Consider the following 9413-nt stretch of genomic DNA (forward strand, 5'->3'; position numbering starts at 1 on the left):
ACTTGGGTTTGAGCAGGATATTCGTGTTTGTGGGAGGAAGAAGAAGTGTATGCGTGAAATGATAAGTGGAGGAGGGCCACCATCGGCCCACGAGGCAAGGGGCGCGCCCAGGGGGTAGGTCGCGCCCTCCACCCTCATGGGCAGGTGGTTGAACCCCCTGTTGTGTTCTCGGTGCCAAATATTCTCAAATATTCTGTAAAAAATCATATTCAAATTCCAGGGCATTTGGAAAACTTTTATTCTCGGGGTATTTTTATATTGCACGGATAAACAGATAACAGATAGAAAAATATTTGTTTTTATTTTATTTAAATTAAATAACAGAAAGTAAAAGTGGGGTACAGAAGGTTGTTCCTTCTAGTTTCATCCATCTCATATCATCAAAAGGAATCCGCTAACAAGGTTGATCAAGTCTTGTTAAGGAACTCATTTCGAATAACATGGAACCGGAGAAATTTCGAATAACACTATGTTACCTCAACAGGGATATGCACATCCCGAATAATAAGAATATCATATTTCTTCTTGACAGTAGGAAGAGGAAATTCAAAACCTCCAAATATAATCGATGGAATTTTTCCAATAGAGTTGATACTATGAACTTGAGGTTGTTTCCTCGGAAAGTGTACCGTATGCTCATTACCATTAACATGAAAAGTGACATTGCCTTTAGTGCAATCAATAACAGCCCCTGCAGTGTTCAAAAAGGGTCTTCCAAGAATAATAGACATAATATCGTCCTCGGGAATATCAAGAATAATAAAGTCCATTAAAATAGTAATGTTTGCAACTACAACAGGCACATCCTCACAAATACCGACAGGTATAGCAGTTGATTTATCAGCCATTTGCAAAGATATTTCAGTAGGTGTCAACTTATTCAAATCAAGTCTACGATATAAAGAGAGAGGTATAACACTAACACCGGCTCCAAGATCACATAAAGCAGTTTTAACATAGTTTCTTTTAATGGAGCATGGTATAGTGGGTACTCCTGGATCTCCAAGTTTCTTAGGTATTCCACCCTTAAAAGTATAATTAGCAAGCATGGTGGAAATTTCAGCTTCCGATATCTTTCTTTTATTTGTAACAATTTCTTTCATGTACTTAGCATAAGGATTCATTTTGAGCATATCAGTTAATTGCATACGCAAAAAGATAGGTCTAATCATTTCAGCAAAGCGCTCAAAATCCTCATCATCCTTTTTCTTGGATGGTTTGGGAGGAAAAGGCATGGGTTTCTGAACCCAAGGCTCTCTTTCTTTACCATGTTTCCTAGCAACAAAGTCTTTCTTATCATAACGTTGATTCTTTGATTGTGGGTTATCAAGATCAATAGCAGGTTCAATTTCTATATCATTATCATTACTAGGTTGAGCATCATCATGAACATTATTATTAACATTATCATTAGTTTCAGGTTCATTACCAGATTGTGTTTCTGCATCAGAAATAGAAATATCATTTGGATTCTCAGGTGTTTCAACAATAGGATCACTAGAATCATGCAAAGTCCTATCATTTTTCTTTTTCTTCTTTTTAGACGAACTAGGTGCATCTATATTATTTCTCTGAGAATCTACCACCTCTAGTCATAACTCTAACAACATTATCATTATCCTTACTATTCAATTCATTGAGCAAATCATTTTGAGCCTTAAGTACTTGTTCTACTTGAGTGGTAACCATAGAAGCATGTTTACTAATAAGTTTAAGTTCACCTTTAACATTAGCCATATAATCACCCAAGTGTTCAAGCATATTTGAATTGTATTTCAATTGTCTACCAAAATAAGCATTAAAATCTTCTTGCTTAGCCATAAATCTATCAAACTCATCTAAACATGGGCTAGCAAATTTAGTAAATGGGATTTCAGCTTTATCATAACTATAGAGAAAATTTACCTTACTACCCGTGTCGGGTTATCAAGACCATGAGTTTCTTCAATAGGTAAAGGATTAAGATCATATGTTTCTTCAACAGGTGGTAAATTAAGACCATGTATTTCTTCAATAGGAGATAAATTCTTAACATCTTCAGCTTTAATACATTTTTCTTTCATAGATTTCTTTGCCTCTTGCATATCTTCAGGACTGAGAAATAGAATACCCCTCTTCTTCGGAGTTGGTTTAGGAATAGGCTCAGGAACTGGCTCTGGAGGTGTCCAATTATTTTCATTTGCCAGCATATTATTCAATAGAATTTCAGCTTCATCCGGTGTTCTTTCCCTAAAAACAGAACCAACACAACTATCCAGGTAATCTCTGGAGGCATCGGTTAGTCCATTATAAAAGATATCAAGTATTTCATTTTTCTTAAGAGGTCTCTCTTCTTCAATTTGCATAAAATTATATATATCCCTTAAAGCAGCTTGTTTCTTATGAGCAGGGAAATATTTAGCAGAGAAGTAATAAATCATTTATATACTTAGAAATTATGTGCTTCCTTCAAGGTGTGCTTGATCAAGTGTTCTGATTTGTCTCCGAAACTAGGTCGCAACATTAATATTTAATCTCCATTGATACTAAATCCTTTTTTTGCTCTGAAAATTAGTTTCTTAGCTGCAAGACATGCCATGAACATAATGTTTTTCAGAAAATGGAAGTGATTTCCCCCCTCAGTTTCTGATGCGTAACCCCGGGCGACCCAACAAGCACTAATATAACCACAAAGTTGCATTAGATCAGACTGCATGGTCTTCTGTGTATATGACATACATTTTTGCTCAGTTTGTTCACCTAAACTGAGCTCATGTTTATTACTCACGAATGCATTTTTGGTTTATTGCAAACTAAGTTTTTTAGTAGTTCTTATACTCAGTAATGATATAGACACGGAGAGTGGCAAATGAATGTTGCTTACATATTGTTGTGAGCTTTTGAAAAAGTCGGGTCGGTATACATCATGGAGTGAGTTCCGTTGCAAATCATTCGCTATGATTTGATACATAATTTTTCTGAAGCACAACTTCATTGATAAATTATGATGAGGTAAGGATCATATGTAAGTCTAGATTAGTCAATTGTTGCATAGCCAGATCTTTAACAAGGTGGAATATGGTTGCCAGTTCTGGAGTTTTCCACTGGTGTCACCACTCGAGATCTTCAAAACCGCAATCTAAGATGCGTGGAGTGTTTCTTCGGCCGACGGCCCACATCGACATGTGCGTCGCCACTTTTGGCGGCGCCTCATAACGCAGCTTGACTGCTATGGCACTATCTTGGATCTTGGCAAGTTGGATGTTTGTGTTTCTCTCATCCGGCAAACACTTGGCCCATGACAGCGGCTGGATTCTTTGGCGATTATGATGTAAATTTCTTTGTGTGCTGTCTCTCCTTACTCTTCCAGAGAGAAGCCATTTATGTTGTATGTTGCTACTATTATGAATGAATACATGGTTCTTCTTCAACAAAAAACAAGGTGAGTTATACATATTTATAATCAATGTACATATTATGTTTCCAGTGGCTTGATTTGAAGGACACATTTTTTCTTACCCGTTGCAACGCACGGGCTCTTTTGCTAGATCCAAATAAATCAAGCCAGGTCGATGTAAGACCCATCTCCTTGAGTTCACCATTATCATAGTATTTATCATATTATTAATTAAAAGGTTAGCTGTAAATGGGGCCCGACCCATTTTTGTCTGAGTTGCAAGTCCACCCTCGACACACAACTGGGTCTGACCGCTTTTTGTCCTTGTTGGAAGTCCGCGCTCGACATGCAACTGCATGCCTACAACGTTTACACATTTATAAAATATTGGCGGTATTTTCTTTATTTTTATTTTTTATAAAAGTCATGACCATTTTCTAATATTATGAATTTTTGAAGGAATAATGCGCTTTAGTTAATGTTTCAGTTTAGAAAAATAAGCATGATCTTTTTCCAAATTTGTGGACATTTTTTAATTTCATGAATATTTTTCTCAATTTTCCAGGTTTCCGTTCATTTTATTTCTTTCTATTTTCCCTTCTTTCTTCCCTTTCATCATTATCTTATTTCACTTTTAATTTCAAATTTTTTTCTTTTTTTTCTTTTGATTGTCACTTTTTTCATCGCTACTTAAAAATGTTCATATTGTACTTAAAAAAATATTCACCATGTTTTAAAATGTACATCACATATGTTTTTAGGAAGTGTACAAAGCATTTGAAAATATGTTCAACTTGTTTTAAAATGTAGTCATCGTCTTATATGAAATGTTTGTTGCATTTTGAGAACATTTCATGATATATTACAAGTTTTTCATCATGTGTTTCAAAAATTATCTCCACATTTAAAAATGTATATTGCATAGTTATGAAAATTCTCATTTTTTAATTTATAAAAATGTTCACAATGATTTTTCTAATACTATTGACATAATCTTAAAAAGATATTCACCTTGTTCTACAATTTATTCACCCATATATTTTTAAAGAAAATACTTACTTTGCCACTCAAGTGCTCGTTACCATTTTAAGTCATCCCTAGTATTGAACATGTTTGGCCATTGTGAAAAGAAGTGAACACTAGTACATTGCTAACTCAAAATCCTGTAGCCAGCGAACGCGTGTAGTACATTTGAGAAGATGTCTGTATTCCATTAAATGCCAGCAGCCAGCGACAGGACAATACAGATTTATCCATTAATTATTGATAATAAAGAAACGACATAAGAATTGACGAAATATTTCATCCAGATGTAACTAGACAACAACAGATTGACGAACTATTTTCCATTGTTGAATGCTTTCACTTGAACGGATGGACACCGGTTTGGATCTCATCTTCTCAGTACGGGAACGGGAAGCTGGCGTTCGTCTCCATCCCGGCAGGGATCTCCGGCGACGGACAATACATATCTAGGAAACGAGGCATGCCATCATCATCGTCGTATGAAGCCCAAATTTGACCACTCTGAAAACATTCCTCAGTACGAACCTTACCAAAATCATGGAAATCAGGATCAGGAACAGTATAAGACATAGGGTCCGCATCTTCATTTTCAGCAGCTGTGCTATTAGCAGAACCATTTCTATTAGCAGAACCATTCTCCTCTGGATCCACACAAACATCTTTATTTACAGTAGAATCAACTGTTGCTTTGCTAACCTCAACATATTTCTTGCTCGCTGGACCATCAACAGTAACTTGGATTGGCCTACTTCGTATCTGACTTAGCTTTTCCTTCAAATCGCTCTTCATCTAGTCAATCAAAATTCTCTTAACATCTGACTTAGAGTAAGTCTTAGTTACACTGAGCCGACTAACAGGTCTGGGCTTCCAAGTGGGTACACCATTAACAATCTGAAACTCAAAGGCACTGTTGGTTGAAAATGGTATAGTTCCAACTAGCATTCTAGCAAATTCGGCCCATGGACCTGAGGGAATGGATGAACCAACTCCAGCATCAGTTCTCATCTTATTTCCAAATGCAGGTGATTTGGCTGCGAAATTCTCGAAGCCATTGGTTGCACCTTGAGTTGCACTTGTCCTATTTGATTGGACTGTCTTCTGTTGCAGTACAACTACTTTCCTTTTTTGATCATACAACAGTCTCTTGGTTTTATCAGATAACACTGTCCATGCCTCTTTAACCAACTGGAAAGCACCCTCAGCGCCCACTGATTTGTGTTAGACTTAATCTTGATTCATGTATCTGCATTTTTAGTTTGCTTTCATTATGCATGTAGTTTAGACGGCCGTCGGGCGGTGTAGGCCAATGAAACTTCAGTTGTGCGTGCGGAGAAGGCAAGATGCCGTGCTACCGTGCGATGCAGTGAGCAGGGTGGGATGCCCATGATGCCATGCGATTCGGCAAGACGCGGCAGAAACTGAAGCGTGACGGACTGCATAGGTCGAGCTGGGTGATCTGGCAAGTTGCTGGCCATTGTGGAGAAGCCGGACGTGGTGCATGGGTCTAGTTAGTTGGGTGTGTGCATACATCCAGTAGAATAGGTCGTGTAAGTAGTTTGCATGGATAAGTTTGTTAGCCGTACAAGCTGAGAAGCAGCTGGTCCTCCACCTCCTGGAGCGATTCTAGGGGAGAGAGAGGAGGTCATGTGTAAGTACGTGGAGATCGTGAGTGTGTGGCCTAAGTACCCGGTCCTTTGTATATATATGTTGCAGTAGTAAACTAGTAATGAAAAAGAGGCCGAGAGGGCTATGCAGAAAATGTAGCCACTGTGTGTACACCAAGGAGCGGAGCCTCTATGCGTTATGAGCTCTTTCTTGGTACGTGTGTGTGTGTGTCTGTGTTGAGTTCTTCCCATGTGTGTTCTTGAGATAAACAAAAGAAAGATGAGAGAGTTGTGAGATGCAACGAGAGGTAGAAGAAGAAGAAGCGGCGCTGCAAGGAGAGGTGGCGCCAACAATTTGTTCTTGTCAGGATGGAGTAGAAGTGCCAACTTCCTATGCTCCTTCCTCACCTTTTCATCATCTGCTGACGTGTCCACAGAGAGGATAGAGTAATAGTCATTCTCACCAGCAACCTTTAGTTCGGTGGTAAGGTAAACATCAAAGGTGAAGATACAAAATTGTCGTACAATAACAACCATCCTGGGGCACAATGGGGTGATGACGCAGCACTGGATTAAGGGTGCAAAACCAAGTGCAGATTCAGAAATTTACAGTAACCGTCTTCAGCACAGACATAACTGTAAATGCACATAACTGAAACACTACCGTAGCATGCAACGGACAACACGTCGCGGAATGAAGGACCAATTGAATTGAAAGATACAGAACATCGTACCGACAAAACGGAGGACAAATTAAAAGATGCAGGAAGGGTGCCAACAAAACCAGCATGGCTGGAATTACAACTACACAGAGCTCAACTTAGCCCTAGTACGAAACATAGTAAATTTCTTGGCAACCTTGAGACACGGAGTCAGGATGCCCCTGCAGCGCCGCATCCGCTGCAGGCAGTCTGGCCAGGAATGAGGAGCCCTCAGTGCGCCTGCTCTTCTCGACACTCTCGGGCTCGTCCATGGCGTCATCTCTGCTACTGATGTCGCATTTCCTCCCTGACTCCGTGCTCCCGAACGCAGCCGACACCTCCAGCTTGTTGATGCACGCGTCACCACCTTCATGGCCCTCCTCCGACGTCCACCGCGGTGGGAACAGAGGTGCAGCCATGCCACGACGGACACCTCCTTCCTGCGCTCCCCACGCCTCCCGGGGTCTACTCCTAGTCGTCAGCCACCATGGTGAGCAAGGACAACCACCACGGGGACTGGATCGGATACCACCGCCACGAGGACGAACATCCTCAATGGCAAGCCCTTGCCTGCCTCACCGTCAGATCCGTCCTCCATCGGCTGGACCTGCGCATGGTCGGCGGATGCAGGGGACGCCAGCCACCTCGACCCCGACGAGCACCATGAGGTGATCCCCTTTTCTTTGTCTATAATTCCCCTTCCCAGTAGAATATCCAGTGAACTTTTGATGTTTTAATCTATTAATGAAAACTTAATTCATGTCGTGAAAATTTTCTGTTATATAGATCTGCACCTTCTCTGATCCGGGTGCACTTTTATGTGCATAGATGCCTGGCACTTCGAGAAATATTCCAGCAGTTTGTTTGTGCAGCACGTCAGTTTTAGTACCTTAACTTGAGAAATATACAATGCTAGTGCAACCTGTATCTGTATTCTATGTTAGCTACTTTATCACGTTCATGTGTGCATTAGGAAAGTACATATTCACAGAAAAATGACTGCATTGTGTAAGGTCCCATTCCAAACAAATTTAAGCGGAGTCCATTTAGTTCATGTTGATACCATGGACTGGTAGGTATTTTGGAAATTCATTCAGTTCCATTCCTTGTCATCTTTTGCAGCTTCAGTTACTACAATCAAGCCACTAGTTTCGTACAGTGAGAGGGAAATGAGGGCATTTCTTGCGGAAGGTAAACGCATGGGTGAGGTGTATACTAAGCTAAGGGATGGACATATTGTATGTTCTTTAACCACTATAACTCTAACACTTGGTTATGCATTTTCTTTAACCATTATAACTAATTCTTATGTTTTTTGATTAATTGGCCGATCCGCATGCACACCTGAAATTTTAATAATGTACCCCCTCCGTTAAGAAATATAAGAGCGTTTAGATCATTAATTTAGTGAACTAAATGCTCTTATATTTCTTTATAGAGGGAGTTCTTTTCTATTCAGATTCATAATTTGATAGATTGTAAGTTTCTTAGTGATTCTCTTCTACCTTGTTTTCTTGTTTGTTTTCATTCAATGAAGATGGAATGAGGTTGTGTTTTTTTAATTTATAGGCACCGGGACGACTTAATCATGAGAGCTAAAGCACATCAGATGGAGAGGAAACAACAATAAGAATCATAAGCTATGAAGTAAAGCCAACAAGACAAGAGTTAAGCTCGGGAAAAGAAGAAACTTGACATTGAAAAACGTCAGTGAGCAATGGATCAAAGCGTTCTCTAGATCCTCCTCCATTGGTATTAAAATCTTGAATGTGCTAATGTTTCTGATGTGATGTCGTTTTAGATTGGCCTCATGTGGTATAATTCCTCAGATCATGTGTCACCGAAACATGCTAACCTTAGTAATGACACTTAGCTTCCAAATGGCATACCTGATGCATATGAGTCTCAAATACACAGATATTGAAGGCAATGAAAGGTTGATGCTTACGTTCGCCTCTAGTAGAGACTTTTATCATATTGTCTGCGCATCATGAGCTGTCACGCGTCTAAGTGTCTCTCCCTAGATATGTATTGTGTCCTTTCAGCCTAGTAGGTAGCTGCAGTACATAGTTCTTCCATTCATGCGTACAACAAGCGTACCAGGATATGGAAACGAGACGAGCACCAAAACATGCACGTGTGGTTGAACCAATCAGACGGCCAACCACAATCAGGAATAACATAGGTTGCTCGTCCATATGGGCCACAATTATTTGATAATTTCTTTTAATAATATGAATATTTGAAAACCTAGAACTAACATTTTTAAAAGGACGATTAAATCTTTTAGCACACAAGCTGAACAATTTTCAAATGAGCAACCACATTTTATAAATATTGGTGCCCATTTTTGCGAATATGGGATGAACATTTATACACACAAACTTAAATATTTGTCTAATTTTCCATAACTCTTTTTTTCCTTTTAAAAATGTTATTAACATTTATTTTTTCCAAATTTATTAAATTGCAGCCACTCATTTGAAAATCCTTGTCGAAGAGATCACGTGAGTGCTTCGAGAATTAGATATGTCGGGCATCCTCCTTGTCGATCCAGCAGATGGCGGTCTTCTTGTGGGCACTACCTCCTCCTCCCCCGTTGGAAGCCAACATTAATTGCTCTGTCGCTGGCATAGAGAAAATAAGGACGAGGAGAGATGGTCGATGAAGATGAGTGTGTTACTACAACTCGGGGTCGGGTGCGCG

The sequence above is a fragment of the Triticum aestivum genome, chromosome 3A, assembly GCF_018294505.1.
Source record: "Triticum aestivum cultivar Chinese Spring chromosome 3A, IWGSC CS RefSeq v2.1, whole genome shotgun sequence".
Classification (NCBI taxonomy): Eukaryota; Viridiplantae; Streptophyta; class Magnoliopsida; order Poales; family Poaceae; genus Triticum; species Triticum aestivum.